This window comes from Coregonus clupeaformis, chromosome 25, assembly GCF_020615455.1.
Source record: "Coregonus clupeaformis isolate EN_2021a chromosome 25, ASM2061545v1, whole genome shotgun sequence".
In the NCBI taxonomy this organism is placed as follows: Eukaryota; Metazoa; Chordata; class Actinopteri; order Salmoniformes; family Salmonidae; genus Coregonus; species Coregonus clupeaformis.
In genome coordinates, this window is record NC_059216.1 from 20,805,322 (window position 1) to 20,828,709 (window position 23,388).

The following is a 23,388-nucleotide window of genomic DNA, read 5'->3' on the forward strand; positions in this document are numbered from 1 at the left end:
CTAAAGCCAAGGGCTCACTAGTCTCTACTAAAGCCAAGGGCTCACTAGTCTCCACTAAAGCCAAGGGCTCACTAGTCTCCACTAAAGCCAAGGGCTCACTAGTCTCTACTAAAGCCAAGGGCTCACTAGTCTCTACTAAAGCCAAGGGCTCACTAGTCTCTACTAAAGCCAAGGGCTCACTAGTCTCTACTAAAGCCAAGGGCTCACTAGTCTCTACTAAAGCCAAGGGCTCACTAGTCTCCACTAAAGCCAAGGGCTCACTAGTCTCCACTAAAGCCAAGGGCTCACTAGTCTCCACTAAAGCCATGGGCTCACTAGTCTCCACTAAAGCCAAGGGCTCACTAGTCTCTACTAAAGCCAAGGGCTCACTAGTCTCTACTAAAGCCAAGGGCTCACTAGTCTCCACTAAAGCCAAGGGCTTACTAGTCTCCACTAAGGCCAAGGGCTCACTAGTCTCCACTAAAGCCAAGGGCTCACTAGTCTCTACTAAAGCCAAGGGCTCACTAGTCTCTACTAAAGCCAAGGGCTCACTCGTCTCTACTAAAGCCAAGGGCTCACTAGTCTCAACTAAAGCCAAGGGCTCACTAGTCTCTACTAAAGCCAAGGGCTCACTAGTCTCCACTAAAGCCAAGGGCTCACTAGTCTCTACTAAAGCCAAGGGCTCACTAGTCTCTACTAAAGCCAAGGGCTCACTAGTCTCCACTAAAGCCAAGGGCTCACTAGTCTCCACTAAAGCCAAGGGCTCTCTAGTCTCCACTAAATCCAAGGGTTCACTAGTCTCTACTAAAGCCAAGGGCTCACTAGTCTCTACTAAAGCCAAGGGCTCACTAGTCTCCACTAAAGCCAAGGGCTCACTAGTCTCCACTAAGGCCAAGGGCTCACTAGTCTCCACTAAAGCCAAGGGCTCACTAGTCTCTACTAAAGCCAGGGGCTCACTAGTCTCTACTAAAGCCAAGGGCTCACTAGTCTCCACTAAAGCCAAGGGCTCACTAGTCTCTACTAAAGCCAGGGGCTCACTAGTCTCTACTAAAGCCAAGGGCTCACTAGTCTCCGCTAAAGCCAAGGGCTCATTAGTCTCTACTAAAGCCAAGGGCTCACTAGTCTCCACTAAAGCCAAGGGCTCACTAGTCTCCACTAAAGCCAAGGGCTCACTAGTCTCCACTAAAGCCAAGGGCTCACTAGTCTCTACTAAAGCCAAGGGCTCACTAGTCTCCACTAAAGCCAGGGGCTCACTAGTCTCTACTAAAGCCAGGGGCTCACTAGTCTCTACTAAAGCCAGGGGCTCACTAGTCTCCACTAAAGCCAAGGGCTCACTAGTCTCTACTAAAGCCAAGGGCTCACTAGTCTCTACTAAAGCCAGGGGCTCACTAGTCTCCACTAAAGCCAAGGGCTCACTAGTCTCCACTAAAGCCAAGGGCTCACTAGTCTCCACTAAAGCCAAGGGCTCACTAGTCTCTACTAAAGCCAAGGGCTCACTAGTCTCCACTAAAGCCAAGGGCTCACTAGTCTCCACTAAAGCCAAGGGCTCACTAGTCTCCACTAAAGCCAAGGGCTCACTAGTCTCTACTAAAGCCAGGGGCTCACTAGTCTCTACTAAAGCCAAGGGCTCACTAGTCTCCACTAAAGCCAAGGGCTCACTAGTCTCTACTAAAGCCAGGGGCTCACTAGTCTCTACTAAAGCCAATGGCTCACTAGTCTCCACTAAAGCCAAGGGCTCACTAGTCTCTACTAAAGCCAAGGGCTCACTAGTCTCCACTAAAGCCAAGGGCTCACTAGTCTCCACTAAAGCCAAGGGCTCACTAGTCTCCACTAAAGCCAAGGGCTCACTAGTCTCTACTAAAGCCAAGGGCTCACTAGTCTCCACTAAAGCCAGGGGCTCACTAGTCTCTACTAAAGCCAGGGGCTCACTAGTCTCTACTAAAGCCAGGGGCTCACTAGTCTCCACTAAAGCCAAGGGCTCACTAGTCTCTACTAAAGCCAAGGGCTCACTAGTCTCTACTAAAGCCAGGGGCTCACTAGTCTCCACTAAAGCCAAGGGCTCACTAGTCTCCACTAAAGCCAAGGGCTCACTAGTCTCTACTAAAGCCAAGGGCTCACTAGTCTCTACTAAAGCCAAGGGCTCACTAGTCTCCACTAAAGCCAAGGGCTCACTAGTCTCCACTAAAGCCAAGGGCTCACTAGTCTCCACTAAAGCCAAGGGCTCACTAGTCTCCACTAAAGCCAAGGGCTCACTAGTCTCCACTAAAGCCAAGGGCTCACTAGTCTCTACTAAAGCCAGGGGCTCACTAGTCTCTACCAAAGCCAAGGGCTCACTAGTCTCCACTAAAGCCAAGGGCTCACTAGTCTCTACTAAGCCAAAAGCTCACTAGTCTCTACATAAGCCAAGGGCTCACTAGTCTCCACCAAAGCCAAGGGCTGACTAGTCTCTACTAAAGCCAAGGGCTCACTAGTCTCTACTAAAGCCAAGGGCTCACTAGTCTCCACTAAAGCCAAGGGCTCACTAGTCTCTACTAAAGCCAAGGGCTCACTAGTCTCCACTAAAGCCAAGGGCTCACTAGTCTCTACTAAAGCCAAGGGCTCACTAGTCTCATCTAAAGCCAAGGGCTCACTAGTCTCTACTAAAGCCAAGGGCTCACTAGTCTCTACTAAAGCCAAGGGATCACTAGTCTCCACTAAAGCCAGGGGCTCACTAGTCTCTTCTAAAGCCAAAAGCTCACTAGTCTCTACTAAAGCCAAAAGCTCACTAGTCTCTACTAAAGCCAAGGGCTCACTAGTCTCAACTAAAGCCAAGGGCTCACTAGTCTCTACTAAAGCCAAGGGGCTCACTAGTCTCCACTAAAGCCAAGGGCTCACTAGTCTCCACTAAAGCCAAGGGCTCACTAGTCTCCACTAAATCCAAGGGTTCACTAGTCTCTACTAAAGCCAAGGGCTCACTAGTCTCCACTAAAGCCAAGGGCTCACTAGTCTCCACTAAAGCCAAGGGCTCACTAGTCTCCACTAAGGCCAAGGGCTCACTAGTCTCCACTAAAGCCAAAAGCTCACTAGTCTCCACTAAAGCCAAGGGCTCACTAGTCTCTACTAAAGCCAAGGGCTCACTAGTCTCTACTAAAGCCAAGGGCTCACTAGTCTCTACTAAAGCCAAGGGCTCACTAGTCTCCACTAAAGCCAAAAGCTCACTAGCCTCTACTTAGCCAAGGGCTCACTAGTCTCCACTAAAGCCAAAAGCTCACTAGCCTCTACTTAGCCAAGGGCTCACTAGTCTCCACTAAAGCCAAGGGCTCACTAGTCTCTACTAAATCAAGGGCTCACTAGTCTCTACTAAAGCCAAAAGCTAACCAGTCTCCACTAAAGCCAAAAGCTCACTAGTCTCTACTGAACCAAAGGCTCACTAGTCTCTACTAAAGCCAAGGGCTCACTAGTCTCTACTAAAGGCGAAAGCTCACTAGTCTCCACTAAAGCCAAGGGCTCACTAGTCTCTACTAAAGCCAAAGGCTCACTAGTCTCTACTAAAGCCAAAAGCTCACTAGTCTCCACTAAAGCCAAGGGCTCACTAGTCTCCACTAAAACCAAGGGCTCACTAGTCTCTACTAAAGCCAAAAGCTCACTAGTCTCCACTAAAGCCAGGGGCTCACTAGTCTCCACTAAAGCCAGGGGCTCACTAGTCTCCACTAAAGCCAAGGGCTCACTAGTCTTCACTAAAGCCAGGGGCTCACTAGTCTCCACTAAAGCCAAGGGCTCACTAGTCTCCACTAAAGCCAGGGGCTCACTAGTCTCCACTAAAGCCAGGGGCTCACTAGTCTCCACTAAAGCCAAGGGCTCACTACTCTCCACCAAAGCCAAGGGCTCACTAGTCTCCACTAAAGCCAAGGGCTCACTAGTCTCTACTAAAGCCAAGGGCTCACTAGTCTCCACTAAAGCCAAGGGCTCACTAGTCTCCACTAAAGCCAAGGGCTCACTAGTCTCTACTAAAGCCAAGGGCTCACTAGTCTCTACTAAAGCCAAGGGGCTCACTAGTCTCTACTAAAGCCAAGGGGCTCACTAGTCTCTACTAAAGCCAAGGGCTCACTAGTCTCTACTAAAGCCAAGGGCTCACTAGTCTCCACTAAAGCCAAGGGCTCACTAGTCTCCACTAAAGCCAAGGGCTCACTAGTCTCCACTAAAGCCATGGGCTCACTAGTCTCCACTAAAGCCAAGGGCTCACTAGTCTCTACTAAAGCCAAGGGCTCACTAGTCTCCACTAAAGCCAAGGGCTCACTAGTCTCTACTAAAGCCAAGGGCTCACTAGTCTCTACTAAAGCCAAGGGCTCAATAGTCTCCACTAAAGCCAAGGGCTCACTAGTCTCCACTAAAGCCAAGGGCTCTCTAGTCTCCACTAAATCCAAGGGTTCACTAGTCTCCACTAAAGCCAAGGGCTCACTAGTCTCTACTAAAGCCAAGGGCTCACTAGTCTCCACTAAAGCCAAGGGCTCACTAGTCTCCACTAAAGCCAAGGGCTCACTAGTCTCCACTAAAGCCAAGGGCTCACTAGTCTCTACTAAAGCCAAGGGCTCACTAGTCTCCACTAAAGCCAGGGGCTCACTAGTCTCTACTAAAGCCAGGGGCTCACTAGTCTCTACTAAAGCCAGAGGCTCACTAGTCTCCACTAAAGCCAAGGGCTCACCCGTCTCTACTAAAGCCAAGGGCTCACTAGTCTCTACTAAAGCCAGGGGCTCACTAGTCTCCACTAAAGCCAATGGCTCACTAGTCTCCACTAAAGCCAAGGGCTCACTAGTCTCTACTAAAGCCAAGGGCTCACTAGTCTCTACTAAAGCCAAGGGCTCACTAGTCTCCACTAAAGCCAAGGGCTCACTAGTCTCCACTAAAGCCAAGGGCTCACTAGTCTCCACTAAAGCCAAGGGCTCACTAGTCTCCACTAAAGCCAAGGGCTCACTAGTCTCCACTAAAGCCAAGGGCTCACTAGTCTCTACTAAAGCCAGGGGCTCACTAGTCTCCACTAAAGCCAAGGGCTCACTAGTCTCTACTAAGCCAAAAGCTCACTAGTCTCTACATAAGCCAAGGGCTCACTAGTCTCCACTAAAGCCAAGGGCTGACTAGTCTCTACTAAAGCCAAGGGCTCACTGGTCTCTACTAAAGCCAAGGGCTCACTAGTCTCCACTAAAGCCAAGGGCTCACTAGTCTCTACTAAAGCCAAGGGCTCACTAGTCTCCACTAAAGCCAAGAGCTCACTAGTCTCTACTAAAGCCAAGGGCTCACTAGTCTCCACTAAAGCCAAGGGCTCACTAGTCTCTACTAAAGCCAAGGGCTCACTAGTCTCTACTAAAGCCAAGGGATCACTAGTCTCCACTAAAGCCAGGGGCTCACTAGTCTCTTCTAAAGCCAAAAGCTCACTAGTCTCTACTAAAGCCAAAAGCTCACTAGTCTCTACTAAAGCCAAGGGCTCACTAGTCTCAACTAAAGCCAAGGGCTCACTAGTCTCTACTAAAGCCAAGGGCTCACTAGTCTCCACTAAAGCCAAGGGCTCACTAGTCTCCACTAAAGCCAAGTGCTCACTAGTCTCCACTAAATCCAAGGGTTCACTAGTCTCTACTAAAGCCAAGGGCTCACTAGTCTCCACTAAAGCCAAGGGCTCACTAGTCTCCACTAAAGCCAAGGGCTCACTAGTCTCCACTAAGGCCAAGGGCTCACTAGTCTCCACTAAAGCCAAAAGCTCACTAGTCTCCACTAAAGCCAAGGGCTCACTAGTCTCTACTAAAGCCAAGGGCTCACTAGTCTCTACTAAAGCCAAGGGCTCACTAGTCTCTACTAAAGCCAAGGGCTCACTAGTCTCCACTAAAGCCAAAAGCTCACTAGTCTCTACTTAGCCAAGGGCTCACTAGTCTCCACTAAAGCCAAGGGCTCACTAGTCTCCACTAAAGCCAATGGCTCACTAGTCTCTACTAAAGCCAAAAGCTAACTAGTCTCCACTAAAGCCAAGGGCTCACTAGTCTCTACTAAATCAAGGGCTCACTAGTCTCTACTAAAGCCAAAAGCTAACCAGTCTCCACTAAAGCCAAAAGCTCACTAGTCTCTACTGAACCAAAGGCTCACTAGTCTCTACTAAAGCCAAGGGCTCACTAGTCTCTACTAAAGGCGAAAGCTCACTAGTCTCCACTAAAGCCAAGGGCTCACTAGTCTCTACTAAAGCCAAAGGCTCACTAGTCTCTACTAAAGCCAAAAGCTCACTAGTCTCCACTAAAGCCAAGGGCTCACTAGTCTCCACTAAAACCAAGGGCTCACTAGTCTCTACTAAAGCCAAAAGCTCACTAGTCTCCACTAAAGCCAGGGGCTCACTAGTCTCCACTAAAGCCAGGGGCTCACTAGTCTCCACTAAAGCCAAGGGCTCACTAGTCTTCACTAAAGCCAGGGGCTCACTAGTCTCCACTAAAGCCAGGGGCTCACTAGTCTCCACTAAAGCCAAGGGCTCACTAGTCTCCACTAAAGCCAAGGGCTCACTAGTCTCCACTAAAGCCAAGGGCTCACTAGTCTCTACTAAAGCCAGGGGCTCACTAGTCTCTACTAAAGCCAAGGGCTCACTAGTCTCCACTAAAGCCAAGGGCTCACTAGTCTCCACTAAAGCCAAGGGCTCACTAGTCTCCACTAAAGCCAAGGGCTCACTAGTCTCCACTAAAGCCAAGGGCTCACTAGTCTCTACTAAAGCCAAGGGCTCACTAGTCTCTACTAAAGACAGGGGCTCACTAGTCTCCACTAAAGCCAGGGGCTCACTAGTCTCTACTAAAGCCAAGGGCTCACTAGTCTCCACTAAAGCCAAGGGCTCACTAGTCTCTACTAAAGCCAGGGGCTCACTAGTCTCCACTAAAGCCAAGGGCTCACTAGTCTCTACTAAAGCCAAGGGCTCACTAGTCTCCACTAAAGCCAAGGGCTCACTAGTCTCCACTAAAGCCACGGGCTCACTAGTCTCCACTAAAGCCAAGGGCTCACTAGTCTCTACTAAAGCCAGGGGCTCACTAGTCTCTACTAAAGCCAAGGGCTCACTAATCTCCACTAAAGCCAAGGGCTCACTAGTCTCTACTAAAGCCAGGGGCTCACTAGTCTCTACTAAAGCCAAGGGCTCACTAGTCTCCACTAAAGCCAAGGGCTCACTAGTCTCTACTAAAGCCAAGGGCTCACTAGTCTCCACTAAAGCCAAGGGCTCACTAGTCTCCACTAAAGCCAAGGGCTCACTAGTCTCCACTAAAGCCAAGGGCTCACTAGTCTCTACTAAAGCCAAGGGCTCACTAGTCTCCACTAAAGCCAGGGGCTCACTAGTCTCTACTAAAGCCAGGGGCTCACTAGTCTCTACTAAAGCCAGAGGCTCACTAGTCTCCACTAAAGCCAAGGGCTCACCCGTCTCTACTAAAGCCAAGGGCTCACTAGTCTCTACTAAAGCCAGGGGCTCACTAGTCTCCACTAAAGCCAATGGCTCACTAGTCTCCACTAAAGCCAAGGGCTCACTAGTCTCTACTAAAGCCAAGGGCTCACTAGTCTCTACTAAAGCCAAGGGCTCACTAGTCTCCACTAAAGCCAAGGGCTCACTAGTCTCCACTAAAGCCAAGGGCTCACTAGTCTCCACTAAAGCCAAGGGCTCACTAGTCTCCACTAAAGCCAAGGGCTCACTAGTCTCCACTAAAGCCAAGGGCTCACTAGTCTTTACTAAAGCCAGGGGCTCACTAGTCTCCACTAAAGCCAAGGGCTCACTAGTCTCTACTAAGCCAAAAGCTCACTAGTCTCTACATAAGCCAAGGGCTCACTAGTCTCCACTAAAGCCAAGGGCTGACTAGTCTCTACTAAAGCCAAGGGCTCACTGGTCTCTACTAAAGCCAAGGGCTCACTAGTCTCCACTAAAGCCAAGGGCTCACTAGTCTCTACTAAAGCCAAGGGCTCACTAGTCTCCACTAAAGCCAAGGGCTCACTAGTCTCTACTAAAGCCAAGGGCTCACTAGTCTCCACTAAAGCCAAGGGCTCACTAGTCTCTACTAAAGCCAAGGGCTCACTAGTCTCTACTAAAGCCAAGGGATCACTAGTCTCCACTAAAGCCAGGGGCTCACTAGTCTCTTCTAAAGCCAAAAGCTCACTAGTCTCTACTAAAGCCAAAAGCTCACTAGTCTCTACTAAAGCCAAGGGCTCACTAGTCTCAACTAAAGCCAAGGGCTCACTAGTCTCTACTAAAGCCAAGGGCTCACTAGTCTCCACTAAAGCCAAGGGCTCACTAGTCTCCACTAAAGCCAAGTGCTCACTAGTCTCCACTAAATCCAAGGGTTCACTAGTCTCTACTAAAGCCAAGGGCTCACTAGTCTCCACTAAAGCCAAGGGCTCACTAGTCTCCACTAAAGCCAAGGGCTCACTAGTCTCCACTAAGGCCAAGGGCTCACTAGTCTCCACTAAAGCCAAAAGCTCACTAGTCTCCACTAAAGCCAAGGGCTCACTAGTCTCTACTAAAGCCAAGGGCTCACTAGTCTCTACTAAAGCCAAGGGCTCACTAGTCTCTACTAAAGCCAAGGGCTCACTAGTCTCTACTAAAGCCAAAAGCTCACTAGTCTCTACTTAGCCAAGGGCTCACTAGTCTCCACTAAAGCCAAGGGCTCACTAGTCTCCACTAAAGCCAATGGCTCACTAGTCTCTACTAAAGCCAAAAGCTAACTAGTCTCCACTAAAGCCAAGGGCTCACTAGTCTCTACTAAATCAAGGGCTCACTAGTCTCTACTAAAGCCAAAAGCTAACCAGTCTCCACTAAAGCCAAAAGCTCACTAGTCTCTACTGAACCAAAGGCTCACTAGTCTCTACTAAAGCCAAGGGCTCACTAGTCTCTACTAAAGGCGAAAGCTCACTAGTCTCCACTAAAGCCAAGGGCTCACTAGTCTCTACTAAAGCCAAGGGCTCACTAGTCTCTACTAAAGCCAAAGCTCACTAGTCTCCACTAAAGCCAAGGGCTCACTAGTCTCCACTAAAACCAAGGGCTCACTAGTCTCTACTAAAGCCAAAAGCTCACTAGTCTCCACTAAAGCCAGGGGCTCACTAGTCTCCACTAAAGCCAGGGGCTCACTAGTCTCCACTAAAGCCAAGGGCTCACTAGTCTTCACTAAAGCCAGGGGCTCACTAGTCTCCACTAAAGCCAAGGGCTCACTAGTCTCCACTAAAGCCAAGGGCTCACTAGTCTCCACTAAAGCCAAGGGCTCACTAGTCTCTACTAAAGCCAGGGGCTCACTAGTCTCTACTAAAGCCAAGGGCTCACTAGTCTCCACTAAAGCCAAGGGCTCACTAGTCTCTACTAAAGCCAAGGGCTCACTAGTCTCCACTAAAGCCAAGGGCTCACTAGTCTCCACTAAAGCCAAGGGCTCACTAGTCTCTACTAAAGCCAAGGGCTCACTAGTCTCTACTAAAGCCAAGGGCTCACTAGTCTCCACTAAAGCCAAGGGCTCACTAGTCTCCACTAAAGCCACGGGCTCACTAGTCTCCACTAAAGCCAAGGGCTCACTAGTCTCTACTAAAGCCAGGGGCTCACTAGTCTCTACTAAAGCCAGGGGCTCACTAGTCTCTACTAAAGCCAAGGGCTCACTAGTCTCCACTAAAGCCAAGGGCTCACTAGTCTCTACTAAAGCCAGGGGCTCACTAGTCTCTACTAAAGCCAAGGGCTCACTAGTCTCCACTAAAGCCAAGGGCTCACTAGTCTCTACTAAAGCCAAGGGCTCACTAGTCTCCACTAAAGCCAAGGGCTCACTAGTCTCCACTAAAGCCAAGGGCTCACTAGTCTCTACTAAAGCCAAGGGCTCACTAGTCTCTACTAAAGCCAAGGGCTCACTAGTCTCCACTAAAGCCAAGGGCTCACTAGTCTCCACTAAAGCCACGGGCTCACTAGTCTCCACTAAAGCCAAGGGCTCACTAGTCTCTACTAAAGCCAGGGGCTCACTAGTCTCTACTAAAGCCAAGGGCTCACTAATCTCCACTAAAGCCAAGGGCTCACTAGTCTCCACTAAAGCCAGGGGCTCACTAGTCTCTACTAAAGCCAAGGGCTCACTAGTCTCCACTAAAGCCAAGGGCTCACTAGTCTCTACTAAAGCCAAGGGCTCACTAGTCTCCACTAAAGCCAAGGGCTCACTAGTCTCCACTAAAGCCAAGGGCTCACTAGTCTCCACTAAAGCCAAGGGCTCACTAGTCTCTACTAAAGCCAAGGGCTCACTAGTCTCCACTAAAGCCAGGGGCTCACTAGTCTCTACTAAAGCCAGGGGCTCACTAGTCTCTACTAAAGCCAGAGGCTCACTAGTCTCCACTAAAGCCAAGGGCTCACCCGTCTCTACTAAAGCCAAGGGCTCACTAGTCTCTACTAAAGCCAGGGGCTCACTAGTCTCCACTAAAGCCAATGGCTCACTAGTCTCCACTAAAGCCAAGGGCTCACTAGTCTCTACTAAAGCCAAGGGCTCACTAGTCTCTACTAAAGCCAAGGGCTCACTAGTCTCCACTAAAGCCAAGGGCTCACTAGTCTCCACTAAAGCCAAGGGCTCACTAGTCTCCACTAAAGCCAAGGGCTCACTAGTCTCCACTAAAGCCAAGGGCTCACTAGTCTCCAATAAAGCCAAGGGCTCACTAGTCTCTACTAAAGCCAGGGGCTCACTAGTCTCCACTAAAGCCAAGGGCTCACTAGTCTCTACTAAGCCAAAAGCTCACTAGTCTCTACATAAGCCAAGGGCTCACTAGTCTCCACTAAAGCCAAGGGCTGACTAGTCTCTACTAAAGCCAAGGGCTCACTGGTCTCTACTAAAGCCAAGGGCTCACTAGTCTCCACTAAAGCCAAGGGCTCACTAGTCTCTACTAAAGCCAAGGGCTCACTAGTCTCCACTAAAGCCAAGGGCTCACTAGTCTCTACTAAAGCCAAGGGCTCACTAGTCTCCACTAAAGCCAAGGGCTCACTAGTCTCTACTAAAGCCAAGGGCTCACTAGTCTCTACTAAAGCCAAGGGATCACTAGTCTCCACTAAAGCCAGGGGCTCACTAGTCTCTTCTAAAGCCAAAAGCTCACTAGTCTCTACTAAAGCCAAAAGCTCACTAGTCTCTACTAAAGCCAAGGGTTCACTAGTCTCTACTAAAGCCAAGGGCTCACTAGTCTCCACTAAAGCCAAGGGCTCACTAGTCTCCACTAAAGCCAAGGGCTCACTAGTCTCCACTAAGGCCAAGGGCTCACTAGTCTCCACTAAAGCCAAAAGCTCACTAGTCTCCACTAAAGCCAAGGGCTCACTAGTCTCTACTAAAGCCAAGGGCTCACTAGTCTCTACTAAAGCCAAGGGCTCACTAGTCTCTACTAAAGCCAAGGGCTCACTAGTCTCTACTAAAGCCAAAAGCTCACTAGTCTCTACTTAGCCAAGGGCTCACTAGTCTCCACTAAAGCCAAGGGCTCACTAGTCTCCACTAAAGCCAATGGCTCACTAGTCTCTACTAAAGCCAAAAGCTAACTAGTCTCCACTAAAGCCAAGGGCTCACTAGTCTCTACTAAATCAAGGGCTCACTAGTCTCTACTAAAGCCAAAAGCTAACCAGTCTCCACTAAAGCCAAAAGCTCACTAGTCTCTACTGAACCAAAGGCTCACTAGTCTCTACTAAAGCCAAGGGCTCACTAGTCTCTACTAAAGGCGAAAGCTCACTAGTCTCCACTAAAGCCAAGGGCTCACTAGTCTCTACTAAAGCCAAGGGCTCACTAGTCTCTACTAAAGCCAAAAGCTCACTAGTCTCCACTAAAGCCAAGGGCTCACTAGTCTCCACTAAAACCAAGGGCTCACTAGTCTCTACTAAAGCCAAAAGCTCACTAGTCTCCACTAAAGCCAGGGGCTCACTAGTCTCCACTAAAGCCAGGGGCTCACTAGTCTCCACTAAAGCCAAGGGCTCACTAGTCTTCACTAAAGCCAGGGGCTCACTAGTCTCCACTAAAGCCAAGGGCTCACTAGTCTCCACTAAAGCCAAGGGCTCACTAGTCTCCACTAAAGCCAAGGGCTCACTAGTCTCTACTAAAGCCAGGGGCTCACTAGTCTCTACTAAAGCCAAGGGCTCACTAGTCTCCACTAAAGCCAAGGGCTCACTAGTCTCTACTAAAGCCAAGGGCTCACTAGTCTCCACTAAAGCCAAGGGCTCACTAGTCTCCACTAAAGCCAAGGGCTCACTAGTCTCTACTAAAGCCAAGGGCTCACTAGTCTCTACTAAAGCCAAGGGCTCACTAGTCTCCACTAAAGCCAAGGGCTCACTAGTCTCCACTAAAGCCACGGGCTCACTAGTCTCCACTAAAGCCAAGGGCTCACTAGTCTCTACTAAAGCCAGGGGCTCACTAGTCTCTACTAAAGCCAGGGGCTCACTAGTCTCTACTAAAGCCAAGGGCTCACTAGTCTCCACTAAAGCCAAGGGCTCACTAGTCTCTACTAAAGCCAGGGGCTCACTAGTCTCTACTAAAGCCAAGGGCTCACTAGTCTCCACTAAAGCCAAGGGCTCACTAGTCTCTACTAAAGCCAAGGGCTCACTAGTCTCCACTAAAGCCAAGGGCTCACTAGTCTCCACTAAAGCCAAGGGCTCACTAGTCTCTACTAAAGCCAAGGGCTCACTAGTCTCTACTAAAGCCAAGGGCTCACTAGTCTCCACTAAAGCCAAGGGCTCACTAGTCTCCACTAAAGCCACGGGCTCACTAGTCTCCACTAAAGCCAAGGGCTCACTAGTCTCTACTAAAGCCAGGGGCTCACTAGTCTCTACTAAAGCCAAGGGCTCACTAATCTCCACTAAAGCCAAGGGCTCACTAGTCTCCACTAAAGCCAGGGGCTCACTAGTCTCTACTAAAGCCAAGGGCTCACTAGTCTCCACTAAAGCCAAGGGCTCACTAGTCTCTACTAAAGCCAAGGGCTCACTAGTCTCCACTAAAGCCAAGGGCTCACTAGTCTCCACTAAAGCCAAGGGCTCACTAGTCTCCACTAAAGCCAAGGGCTCACTAGTCTCTACTAAAGCCAAGGGCTCACTAGTCTCCACTAAAGCCAGGGGCTCACTAGTCTCTACTAAAGCCAGGGGCTCACTAGTCTCTACTAAAGCCAGAGGCTCACTAGTCTCCACTAAAGCCAAGGGCTCACCCGTCTCTACTAAAGCCAAGGGCTCACTAGTCTCTACTAAAGCCAGGGGCTCACTAGTCTCCACTAAAGCCAATGGCTCACTAGTCTCCACTAAAGCCAAGGGCTCACTAGTCTCTACTAAAGCCAAGGGCTCACTAGTCTCTACTAAAGCCAAGGGCTCACTAGTCTCCACTAAAGCCAAGGGGCTCACTAGTCTCCACTAAAGCCAAGGGCTCACTAGTCTCCACTAAAGCCAAGGGCTCACTAGTCTCCACTAAAGCCAAGGGCTCACTAGTCTCCAATAAAGCCAAGGGCTCACTAGTCTCTACTAAAGCCAGGGGCTCACTAGTCTCCACTAAAGCCAAGGGCTCACTAGTCTCTACTAAGCCAAAAGCTCACTAGTCTCTACATAAGCCAAGGGCTCACTAGTCTCCACTAAAGCCAAGGGCTGACTAGTCTCTACTAAAGCCAAGGGCTCACTGGTCTCTACTAAAGCCAAGGGCTCACTAGTCTCCACTAAAGCCAAGGGCTCACTAGTCTCTACTAAAGCCAAGGGCTCACTAGTCTCCACTAAAGCCAAGGGCTCACTAGTCTCTACTAAAGCCAAGGGCTCACTAGTCTCCACTAAAGCCAAGGGCTCACTAGTCTCTACTAAAGCCAAGGGCTCACTAGTCTCTACTAAAGCCAAGGGATCACTAGTCTCCACTAAAGCCAGGGGCTCACTAGTCTCTTCTAAAGCCAAAAGCTCACTAGTCTCTACTAAAGCCAAAAGCTCACTAGTCTCTACTAAAGCCAAGGGCTCACTAGTCTCAACTAAAGCCAAGGGCTCACTAGTCTCTACTAAAGCCAAGGGCTCACTAGTCTCCACTAAAGCCAAGGGCTCACTAGTCTCCACTAAAGCCAAGTGCTCACTAGTCTCCACTAAATCCAAGGGTTCACTAGTCTCTACTAAAGCCAAGGGCTCACTAGTCTCCACTAAAGCCAAGGGCTCACTAGTCTCCACTAAAGCCAAGGGCTCACTAGTCTCCACTAAGGCCAAGGGCTCACTAGTCTCCACTAAAGCCAAAAGCTCACTAGTCTCCACTAAAGCCAAGGGCTCACTAGTCTCTACTAAAGCCAAGGGCTCACTAGTCTCTACTAAAGCCAAGGGCTCACTAGTCTCTACTAAAGCCAAGGGCTCACTAGTCTCCACTAAAGCCAAAAGCTCACTAGTCTCTACTTAGCCAAGGGCTCACTAGTCTCTACTAAAGCCAAGGGCTCACTAGTCTCCACTAAAGCCAATGGCTCACTAGTCTCTACTAAAGCCAAAAGCTAACTAGTCTCCACTAAAGCCAAGGGCTCACTAGTCTCTACTAAATCAAGGGCTCACTAGTCTCTACTAAAGCCAAAAGCTAACCAGTCTCCACTAAAGCCAAAAGCTCACTAGTCTCTACTGAACCAAAGGCTCACTAGTCTCTACTAAAGCCAAGGGCTCACTAGTCTCTACTAAAGGCAAGCTCACTAGTCTCCACTAAAGCCAAGGGCTCACTAGTCTCTACTAAAGCCAAAGGCTCACTAGTCTCTACTAAAGCCAAAAGCTCACTAGTCTCCACTAAAGCCAAGGGCTCACTAGTCTCCACTAAAACCAAGGGCTCACTAGTCTCTACTAAAGCCAAAAGCTCACTAGTCTCCACTAAAGCCAGGGGCTCACTAGTCTCCACTAAAGCCAGGGGCTCACTAGTCTCCACTAAAGCCAAGGGCTCACTAGTCTTCACTAAAGCCAGGGGCTCACTAGTCTCCACTAAAGCCAGGGGCTCACTAGTCTCCACTAAAGCCAAGGGCTCACTAGTCTCCACTAAAGCCAAGGGCTCACTAGTCTCCACTAAAGCCAAGGGCTCACTAGTCTCTACTAAAGCCAGGGGCTCACTAGTCTCTACTAAAGCCAAGGGCTCACTAGTCTCCACTAAAGCCAAGGGCTCACTAGTCTCCACTAAAGCCAAGGGCTCACTAGTCTCCACTAAAGCCAAGGGCTCACTAGTCTCCACTAAAGCCAAGGGCTCACTAGTCTCTACTAAAGCCAAGGGCTCACTAGTCTCTACTAAAGACAGGGGCTCACTAGTCTCCACTAAAGCCAGGGGCTCACTAGTCTCTACTAAAGCCAAGGGCTCACTAGTCTCCACTAAAGCCAAGGGCTCACTAGTCTCTACTAAAGCCAGGGGCTCACTAGTCTCCACTAAAGCCAAGGGCTCACTAGTCTCTACCAAAGCCAAGGGCTCACTAGTCTCCACTAAAGCCAAGGGCTCACTAGTCTCCACTAAAGCCACGGGCTCACTAGTCTCCACTAAAGCCAAGGGCTCACTAGTCTCTACTAAAGCCAGGGGCTCACTAGTCTCTACTAAAGCCAAGGGCTCACTAATCTCCACTAAAGCCAAGGGCTCACTAGTCTCTACTAAAGCCAGGGGCTCACTAGTCTCTACTAAAGCCAAGGGCTCACTAGTCTCCACTAAAGCCAAGGGCTCACTAGTCTCTACTAAAGCCAAGGGCTCACTAGTCTCCACTAAAGCCAAGGGCTCACTAGTCTCCACTAAAGCCAAGGGCTCACTAGTCTCTACTAAAGCCAAGGGCTCACTAGTCTCCACTAAAGCCAGGGGCTCACTAGTCTCTACTAAAGCCAGGGGCTCACTAGTCTCTACTAAAGCCAGAGGCTCACTAGTCTCCAGTCTCTACTAAAGCCAGGGGCTCACTAGTCTCTACTAAAGCCAGAGGCTCACTAGTCTCCACTAAAGCCAAGGGCTCACCCGTCTCTACTAAAGCCAAGGGCTCACTAGTCTCTACTAAAGCCAGGGGCTCACTAGTCTCCACTAAAGCCAATGGCTCACTAGTCTCCACTAAAGCCAAGGGCTCACTAGTCTCTACTAAAGCCAAGGGCTCACTAGTCTCTACTAAAGCCAAGGGCTCACTAGTCTCCACTAAAGCCAAGGGCTCACTAGTCTCCACTAAAGCCAAGGGCTCACTAGTCTCCACTAAAGCCAAGGGCTCACTAGTCTCCACTAAAGCCAAGGGCTCACTAGTCTCCACTAAAGCCAAGGGCTCACTAGTCTCTACTAAAGCCAGGGGCTCACTAGTCTCCACTAAAGCCAAGGGCTCACTAGTCTCTACTAAGCCAAAAGCTCACTAGTCTCTACATAAGCCAAGGGCTCACTAGTCTCCACTAAAGCCAAGGGCTGACTAGTCTCTACTAAAGCCAAGGGCTCACTGGTCTCTACTAAAGCCAAGGGCTCACTAGTCTCCACTAAAGCCAAGGGCTCACTAGTCTCTACTAAAGCCAAGGGCTCACTAGTCTCCACTAAAGCCAAGGGCTCACTAGTCTCTACTAAAGCCAAGGGCTCACTAGTCTCCACTAAAGCCAAGGGCTCACTAGTCTCTACTAAAGCCAAGGGCTCACTAGTCTCTACTAAAGCCAAGGGATCACTAGTCTCCACTAAAGCCAGGGGCTCACTAGTCTCTTCTAAAGCCAAAAGCTCACTAGTCTCTACTAAAGCCAAAAGCTCACTAGTCTCTACTAAAGCCAAGGGCTCACTAGTCTCAACTAAAGCCAAGGGCTCACTAGTCTCTACTAAAGCCAAGGGCTCACTAGTCTCCACTAAAGCCAAGGGCTCACTAGTCTCCACTAAAGCCAAGTTCTCACTAGTCTCCACTAAATCCAAGGGTTCACTAGTCTCTACTAAAGCCAAGGGCTCACTAGTCTCCACTAAAGCCAAGGGCTCACTAGTCTCCACTAAAGCCAAGGGCTCACTAGTCTCCACTAAGGCCAAGGGCTCACTAGTCTCCACTAAAGCCAAAAGCTCACTAGTCTCCACTAAAGCCAAGGGCTCACTAGTCTCTACTAAAGCCAAGGGCTCACTAGTCTCTACTAAAGCCAAGGGCTCACTAGTCTCTACTAAAGCCAAGGGCTCACTAGTCTCCACTAAAGCCAAAAGCTCACTAGTCTCTACTTAGCCAAGGGCTCACTAGTCTCCACTAAAGCCAAGGGCTCACTAGTCTCCACTAAAGCCAATGGCTCACTAGTCTCTACTAAAGCCAAAAGCTAACTAGTCTCCACTAAAGCCAAGGGCTCACTAGTCTCTACTAAATCAAGGGCTCACTAGTCTCTACTAAAGCCAAAAGCTAACCAGTCTCCACTAAAGCCAAAAGCTCACTAGTCTCTACTGAACCAAAGGCTCACTAGTCTCTACTAAAGCCAAGGGCTCACTAGTCTCTACTAAAGGCGAAAGCTCACTAGTCTCCACTAAAGCCAAGGGCTCACTAGTCTCTACTAAAGCCAAAGGCTCACTAGTCTCTACTAAAGCCAAAAGCTCACTAGTCTCCACTAAAGCCAAGGGCTCACTAGTCTCCACTAAAACCAAGGGCTCACTAGTCTCTACTAAAGCCAAAAGCTCACTAGTCTCCACTAAAGCCAGGGGCTCACTAGTCTCCACTAAAGCCAGGGGCTCACTAGTCTCCACTAAAGCCAAGGGCTCACTAGTCTTCACTAAAGCCAGGGGCTCACTAGTCTCCACTAAAGCCAGGGGCTCACTAGTCTCCACTAAAGCCAAGGGCTCACTAGTCTCCACTAAAGCCAAGGGCTCACTAGTCTCCACTAAAGCCAAGGGCTCACTAGTCTCTACTAAAGCCAGGGGCTCACTAGTCTCTACTAAAGCCAAGGGCTCACTAGTCTCCACTAAAGCCAAGGGCTCACTAGTCTCCACTAAAGCCAAGGGCTCACTAGTCTCCACTAAAGCCAAGGGCTCACTAGTCTCCACTAAAGCCAAGGGGCTCACTAGTCTCTACTAAAGCCAAGGGCTCACTAGTCTCTACTAAAGACAGGGGCTCACTAGTCTCCACTAAAGCCAGGGGCTCACTAGTCTCTACTAAAGCCAAGGGCTCACTAGTCTCCACTAAAGCCAAGGGCTCACTAGTCTCTACTAAAGCCAGGGGCTCACTAGTCTCCACTAAAGCCAAGGGCTCACTAGTCTCTACTAAAGCCAAGGGCTCACTAGTCTCTACTAAAGCTAGGGGCTCACTAGTCTCCACTAAAGCCAGGGGCTCACTAGTCTCTACTAAAGCCAGGGGCTCACTAGTCTCCACTAAAGCCAAGGGCTCACTAGTCTCTACTAAAGCCAGGGGCTCACTAGTCTCCACTAAAGCCAGGGGCTCACTAGTCTCTACTAAAGCCAGGGGCTCACTAGTCTCTACTAAAGCCAGGGGCTCACTAGTCTCCACTAAAGCCAAGGGCTCACTAGTCTCTACTAAAGCCAGGGGCTCACTAGTCTCCACTAAAGCCAGGGGCTCACTAGTCTCCACTAAAGCCAAGGGCTCACTAGTCTCCACTAAAGCCAGGGGCTCACTAGTCTCCACTAAAGCCAGGGGCTCACTAGTCTCCACTAAAGCCAAGGGCTCACTAGTCTCCACTAAAGCCAAGGGCTCACTAGTCTCTACTAAAGCCAAGGGCTCACTAGTCTCTACTAAAGCCAAGGGCTCACTAGTCTCCACTAAAGCCAAGGGCTCACTAGTCTCTACTAAAGCCAGGGGCTCACTAGTCTCCACTAAAGCCAAGGGCTCACTAGTCTCCACTAAAGCCAGGGGCTCACTAGTCTCCACTAAAGGTCGTAACCTAGTTCATATAGTTACTGTACTGTCTCTACTTGCCTGGTCCCAGACCTGTTCCTGCTAACAGGTATTCTGGTCCCAGACCTGTTCCTGCTAACAGGTATTCTGGTCCCAGACCTGTTCCTGCTAACAGGTTGCCTGGTCCCAGACCTGTTCCTGCTAACATTCCACTCCTTGCTACTCCTTGTCATGGCAAACATGTTGAGTGGAATGTTAGCAGGAACAGGTCTGGGACCAGGCTACCTGTTAGCAGGAACGGGTCTGGGACCAGGCTACCTGTTAGCAGGAACAGGTCTGGGACCAGGCTACCTGTTAGCAGGAACGGGTCTGGGACCAGGCTACCTGTTAGCAGGAACAGGTCTGGGACCAGGCTACCTGTTAGCAGGAACGGGTCTGGGACCAGGCTACCTGTTAGCAGGAACGGGTCTGGGACCAGGCTACCTGTTAGCAGGAACAGGTCTGGGACCAGGCTACCTGTTAGCAGGAACAGGTCTGGGACCAGGCTACCTGTTAGCAGGAACGGGTCTGGGACCAGGCTACCTGTTAGCAGGAACGGGTCTGGGACCAGGCTACCTGTTAGCAGGAACGGGTCTGGGACCAGGCTACCTGTTAGCAGGAACAGGTCTGGGACCAGGCTACCTGTTAGCAGGAACGGGTCTGGGACCAGGCTACCTGTTAGCAGGAACGGGTCTGGGACCAGGCTACCTGTTAGCAGGAACAGGTCTGGGACCAGGCTACCTGTTAGCAGGAACAGGTCTGGGACCAGGCTACCTGTTAGCAGGAACGGGTCTGGGACCAGGCTACCTGTTAGCAGGAACAGGTCTGGGACCAGGCTACCTGTTAGCAGGAACAGGTCTGGGACCAGGCTACCTGGTTAATGCTCTACTGCTTTCTCACTTTTTTTTGGGTTCCCTCTCTCTCTGTTTCCCCACATCCTTTAAAGTTGCACTGTAACCCTAATTTAATTCCCGGCATCTGGAGACTTTACAGAGTGGAGCAAGGCTTCTGACTGTGCCGCAGATGTGTGGTTTGTTTTATGGACGTTATAAGTGTTGGGGAGCGGGAAGGGGGGAAGGGGGAGGGGGGGGTGTAGGCTGCAGGGGGAGCTAGGTGTGTTGGGGACTGTGGGGGGCTCCACTGGGTGGAGTTATATTAAATTACTATAGTGGGATGGGGACCTTCACAGCGAGCCGCCACAACAAACAACACCACTGTGTCACATCAATGCCAGTGCGCGTTATAAAGCACTGCACTGGACAGTCACATCAATGACGTTCACGGAGATGGCATTCATGGAAAATGCTGCAGATGTTGGCTCAAGCTTCGATTACCTTTAAAAGGCACATTGTCTGCAGTGCAGGGGTGCTGCTCTGTATCACGCCTTCGATTGAATCCTTTCCGGTCTAAACGTCATTAGTCACATGAAGAACAAGGGGAGTTAACGGCCTGTAGATCTGATGTTACCCTGAACCAGACTACCACACCACAACCTCTGACCAGAAACAGACATATTAGGAATAAGGATTTCTTAGAGACCTTCAGGGTTCCTTCATAATACACACTTTCTGTGTCACAAAACTGCACCTTATTCCCTATGGGCCCTGGTCAAAAAATAGTGCACTGCCATTAGGGATGCAGCCCCAGTGTTCCCTCCCTCTCCACCACACAGGGTGCTGTTCAACATACGGGGTCGCACTTCATAACGGCCCAATTTAACAGTCGGGTTCATAAGCAGTGAGGCAGTGTGTCCCAGAGCCTGACTTGTCCGATCCAGGACATGGTAATTAGATTCACCTGGCGGGTTAGGGTTAAAGGAGACCACCTCCCACCGAACAACAGAATGACACAACACTCTCGCTGCAGGAGGGAGAGAGAGACAGAGAGAGAGAGAGCGAGAGAGAGAGAGAGAGAGAGAGAGAGAGAGAGAGAGAGAGAGAGAGAGAGAGAGAGAGAGAGAGAGTGTTTGAAGTTTCTCTTTAAGAGACAGAATTAGGGGGTAAAACATTGGCCTAGTCCAGTGTGCTATTAAAACCATGCATCTGGGCAATTAACGAGAGCTACCCAAGGTGTTCAGCACGCCATCATAAAAGTTAACAGGTCTGCACTGCCCAGCTAAGTCCTTTTGTCATCACATACACACGGCTGCCTGCCTCTCATCTATGGCTTCGTCCCAAATGGCTCCCTATGTAGTGCACTACTGTAGACTCCAGTCTAGAGAATAAGGTACCATTTAGGACACACATGTCTAATGCACCTGTAGAGTAGAGTCTTTATTATCCCCAGGGGGCCAATTCATTTAGCAGCACTTAGTAAAAACACATGATCACATGACAATAAATATACACCCCAATAATATATACAGCTATGTGCTACTAGAGATTACTGAGACAGCTGATAGCTGCTGGCATGAAGGACAGTATAGACCTGCTGGTTTTAAACCTATCTACGCTCTGAGGGAAGCATCATAAATTCATCAAACAAGGCATGCTGGGAGTCTCTCAGATTGCTCCTCACATATGACTCACGTCTGATACAGGTGAAAGGTCAGTTCAGTTCATACCGATGGTCCTGCTAATTAGCCTGTTCTTACTCTGTCTAGATTACCAAAACATCAGATCATATTGAAAGCAACATTTCTTTACTCTCACCCTCTCTCACGTTGCAACAGCCCAATATAACACACGCACACGCATGCACGAAGACACACACACACACACACACACACACACACTCACAGAGTTAAAGACAGTGTTTTCTCCATTCTCCATCACCAGCACCTGAAGGTATAACTTTAGTTCTGCTGTTTACCAGAGGTACTTAACACTGGGCTCAGCCATCAGCTGTAGTTCTGCTGTTTACCAGAGATACTTAACACTGGACTCAGCCATCAGCTGTAGTTCTGCTGTTTACCAGAGGTACTTAACACTGGGCTCAGCCATCAGCTGTAGTTCTGCTGTTTACCAGAGATACTTAACACTGGGCTCAGCCATCAGCTGTAGTTCTGCTGTTTACCAGAGGTACTTAACACTGGGCTCAGCCATCAGCTGTAGTTCTGCTGTTTACCAGAGGTACTTAACACTGGGCTCAGCCATCAGCTGTAGTTCTGCTGTTTACCAGAGGTACTTAACACTGGGCTCAGCCATCAGCTGTAGTTCTGCTGTTTACCAGAGGTACTTAACACTGGACTCAGCCATCAGCTGTAGTTCTGCTGTTTACCAGAGGTACTTAACACTGGGCTCAGCCATCAGCTGTAGTTCTGCTGTTTACCAGAGGTACTTAACACTGGACTCAGTCATCAGCTGTAGTTCTGCTGTTTACCAGAGGTACTTAACACTGGGCTCAGCCATCAGCTGTAATTCTGCTGTTTACCAGAGGTACTTAACACTGGGCTCAGCCATCAGCTGTAGTTCTGCTGTTTACCAGAGGTACTTAACACTGGACTCAGCCATCAGCTGTAGTTCTACTGTTTACCAGAGGTACTTAACACTGGGCTCAGCCATCAGCTGTAGTTCTGCTGTTTACCAGAGGTACTTAACACTGGGCTCAGCCATCAGCTGTAATTCTGCTGTTTACCAGAGGTACTTAACACTGGACTCAGCCATCAGCTGTAGTTCTGCTGTTTACCAGAGATACTTAACACTGGGCTCAGCCATCAGCTGTAGTTCTGCTGTTTACCAGAGATACTTAACACTGGGCTCAGCCATCAGCTGTAGTTCTGCTGTTTACCAGAGGTACTTAACACTGGACTCAGCCATCAGCTGTAGTTCTGCTGTTTACCAGAGATACTTAACACTGGGCTCAGCCATCAGCGGTAGTTCTACTGTTTACCAGAGATACTTAACACTGGGCTCAGCCATCAGCTGTAGTTCTACTGTTTACCAGATATACTTAACACTGGGCTCAGCCATCAGCTGTAGTTCTGCTGTTTACCAGAGATACTTAACACTGGGCTCAGCCATCAGCTGGTAATGATTGTTGAAGAGTGACTGTGCTGCTTCTGTGTTAATGTGAGACAATGGTAATGATTGTTGAAGAGTGACTGTGCTGTCTCTGTGTTAATGTGAGACAGTTGTAATGATTGTTGAAGAGTGACTGTGTTGTCTCTGTGTTAATGTGAGACAATGGTAATGATTGTTGAAGAGTGACTGTGCTGTCTCTGTGTTAATGTGAGACAGTTGTAATGATTGTTGAAGAGTGACTGTGCTGTCTCTGTGTTAATGTGAGACAATGGTAATGATTGTTGAAGAGTGACTGTGCTGTCTCTGTGTTAATGTGAGACAGTTGTAATGATTGTTGAAGAGTGACTGTGCTGTCTCTGTGTTAATATGAGACAGTTGTAATGATTGTTGAAGAGTGACTGTGCTGTCTCTGTGTTAATGTGAGACAGTTGTAATGATTGTTGAAGAGTGACTGTGCTGTCTCTGTGTTAATGTGAGACAATGGTAATGATTGTTGAAGAGTGACTGTGCTGTCTCTGTGTTAATGTGAGACAGTTGTAATGATTGTTGAAGAGTGACTGTGCTGTCTCTGTGTTAATGTGAGACAATGGTAATGATTGTTGAAGAGTGACTGTGCTGTCTCTGTGTTAATGTGAGACAGTTGTAATGATTGTTGAAGAGTGACTGTGCTGTCTCTGTGTTGCTGTGAGCCATTGGT

The 23,388-nt window shown here is 49.4% G+C and overlaps 1 protein-coding gene across 6 annotated transcripts in view; it reads left to right on the forward strand.

The window, feature by feature from the left end:
* smoc1 (SPARC related modular calcium binding 1) overlaps window positions 1-23,388 on the forward strand; it is a 206,994-nt gene that overhangs the window by 150,141 nt on the left and 33,465 nt on the right. The window lies entirely within an intron of this gene.